This window comes from Sinocyclocheilus rhinocerous, unplaced genomic scaffold (assembly GCF_001515625.1).
Source record: "Sinocyclocheilus rhinocerous isolate Xijiao unplaced genomic scaffold, SAMN03320098_v1.1 scaffold1912, whole genome shotgun sequence".
Lineage (NCBI taxonomy): Eukaryota > Metazoa > Chordata > Actinopteri > Cypriniformes > Cyprinidae > Sinocyclocheilus > Sinocyclocheilus rhinocerous.
The window spans coordinates 323,642-326,978 of NW_015634463.1; positions in this window are offsets into that span (position 1 = coordinate 323,642).

Below are 3,337 nucleotides of genomic sequence, written 5' to 3' on the forward strand. Positions count from 1 at the left end.
GCGCAGGCCCCGCGGCCAGCTGTGTGCCAGTGCGTCCGTGCCGAGTGTTCCCTCGGTCATGGAGTAGAACAACTGCCAGTGAGAGGTTTCTGGAGAGGCAAACAGGTCTACCTGAGCGGCTCCAAAACGTCTCCAAATCAGCTGGACCGTCCGAGGATGGAGGCATCCGTGTAAACCCCAGCATGCCTGGAGATTTGTTCTAGGGGCACTCCTGCCCGAAGGAATGTAAGATCTGACCACGGGGTGAAGGTTTGGCGACAGGCCGGTGTAACTTGGACCCGGGGAGTGCCGCGCTTCTAGCCCGGAGGGCAGGACCTCTTACTGATATGCTCATCCTTCGAACGCGAACCGCAGAAATGGTCTGTGGCGCGGAAGGATTGACACATGAAAGTACGCATCCTTCAGGTCGATCGCTGCAAATGGATGCACCCGAAGATGCGTTTCTGCGTCAACATTTTGAACAGTAACCGGCAAAGGGCCCGGTTCAAGACACGCAGATCCAAGATTGGTCGTAACCCACCGCCTTTCATCGCTTAGCCGAGGCTGATGGTCCGCAGAAGCCAACGAGACGGGTTGGGTAGGGCTAGCCAGGCACCCAGTCACCGTGCAAACGGGACCAGCGAAACCACCGCCGTACCCGCAGTGGGGCAGCGAGGTGGAACGCAGGGACCCAACTCGGGCAGCTTGTGAGCGGACCAAAGAGGGGTCTGAGTGTGCAGTGCAACGCTTACCTGGTTCCACAGGTTGGCAGAGGGTGCGTGAGTAAGGCCTTTGTTGACGCTCTCGAACCGCCCGCTGCTGTTGGCTGGTGAAGGAGGAGGATGAGTGAGGTCCGGTGTTGAGCCGTCCTCAACTCTCCGTGCCCTCCTGGGACCCAGAGATAGAGAAAACCGCTCTCGTCGAGAAGACGCACCCGCTTATTGTACTTTTAGAGAAATTGCTCTTTCAGGGAAATGCTCTTTTAGTGAGCTATGGGCTCATCTCCAGAATAATAATGGAGCAGGGAGGCAGGGTGAAGCTCTGTACACTGGCCCTTGCCCTCCCACTCATTAAGCCAGGGGAAATGGAGGCTCTCTTTAAACTCCACAGCACTCAAAGTAAACAGTGACCGGTCTCACGGAGTACTGTAATCAGTGGAGGATGGCTGAATACAAAGCAACAGCTCTGGTCTTTTCAGAGAAACTAAAGCATAACCAGTTCTAAAAAATGAGTTTTTTTTTCTGTAATAAGAAAATTGTAGACTTGCTGAAAATGCCGTTTGTTCCCCCATATACCATATTTATTTTATTCATGTACGTTTCAGTACACTGATACAGTAAACTGTTTGAATCTGAGGTTAGATGATCTGGTACCCTATTTGGGGTTTGAAGCTACAACTTTTGGATTAACAGATAAGCTCATAACTGCTAAGCTGCACACTAAGTGAATAACAATTATTATATGGTTACAATGGTGCCTGTCAAGGGGTGGGATGTATTAGGCAGCAAGTGAACAGTCAGTTTTTGAATTTCATGTATTGGAAGCAGGAAAAATGGCAAGCGAAAAGATCTGAGTGACTTTGACAAGGGCCAAATAGTGATGGCTAAATAACTGGGTCAGAACATATCCAAAACGACAAGTTTTGTGAGGTGTTCCCGGTATGCAATACCTACAAAAAGTGGTGCAAGGAAGGACAACCGCTGAACCGGTGTCAGGCTCATGGGTGCCCAAGTCTCATTTCTTAGATCTGGTGGATGGATGTGTGTGCGTCGTTTACCCAGGGAACAGATGGCAGCAGGATGCACTATGGGAGGAAGACAGGCAGGAGGAGGCAGTGTTATGTTCTGGGCAATGATCTGTTGGGAAACCTTGGATCCTGGCATTCATGTGGATGCTACTTTGACATGTACTGTACCACCGACCTTTGCAGAACTCATGTGATTGTTGCAGACCCCGTGATGGCAATGGTGTTTTTTTTTGTTGTTGTTGTTCTTGAGTCTTGAGTAGTTCTTTAAAAATTAAAGTTTCCTGATGTTTCATTATAGGCACTTCATGTCAGGATTCTGAAAATGTTATAATTGCAAGCACAGTTTTTTTGTTCCTTGTCCCACACACTTGTTAGCTCTTGATTAGTTAATTTCCCTCACCTGCTCCCTGATGAGTTTCGTTTTGTTTTGTGCCAATTTCATTCTGTTAGTTGCCTGTGTGTCTGTTATGTATGTCATCTGTAGGAGCAAAGAGAACTTTTAATTCTCGTTATTTTGTCTGCAGTGTTTCTATACACAGTGTCTCCTCCTCGTCTTTCTCCTAATACGGCACATCATAACCATATACTACTTTGACATGTACTGTACCACCGACCTTTGCAGAACTCATGTGATTGTTGCAGACCCCGTGATGGCAATGGTGTTTTTTTGTTGTTGTTGTTGTTCGAGACTTGAGTAGTTCTTTAAAAATTAAAGTTTCCTGATGTTTCATTATAGGCACTTCATGTCAGGATTCTGAAAATGTTATAATTGCAAGCACAGTTTTTTTGTTCCCTGTCCCACACACTTGTTAGCTCTTGATTAGTTAATTTCCCTCACCTGCTCCCTGATGAGTTTCGTTTTGTTTTGTGCCAATTTCATTCTGTTAGTTGCCTGTGTGTCTGTTATGTATGTCATCTGTAGGAGCAAAGAGAACTTTTAATTCTCGTTATTTTGTCTGCAGTGTTTCTATACACAGTGTCTCCTCCTCGTCTTTCTCCTAATACGGCACATCATAACCATATATGGCCATATATTGCAACTTCATTTTAAGTTTAAGATGAAAATACCTGATTTTACTGTTTTACACTCTCATTTCATCAGCCTCTTTTGTATCTCATTCATGGTGAGGGCTTTCAATTCTACAAACTTCTTAATTATGCAGTATATACGCTACCGTTCAAAAGTTTGGGGTCGGTAAGATTCATGTTTTTGAAAGAGATCTCTTATGCTCACCAAGGCTCCTTTTGTTTGATCAAAAAATGCAGTAAAAACAATACATTTATGAAACAGTACTCCAATTTAAAATAACGACAGTTATGTCATAGCTGAATTTTCAGCATCATTACTCCAGTCTTCCGTGTCACATGATCCTTCAGAAATCATTCTAATATGCTGATTTGCTGCTTAAGAAACATTTATTATTATTATCAATTGTGTGTGCTGCTTCATATTTTTGTGAAAAGTTCAAAAGAACAGCATTTATTTGAAATATAAATCTTTTGTAACATTATAAATGTCTTTACTATTACTTTTGATCAGTTGAATTTGACTTGTATTAAACACACACACACACACACACACACACACACACACACATATATATATATATA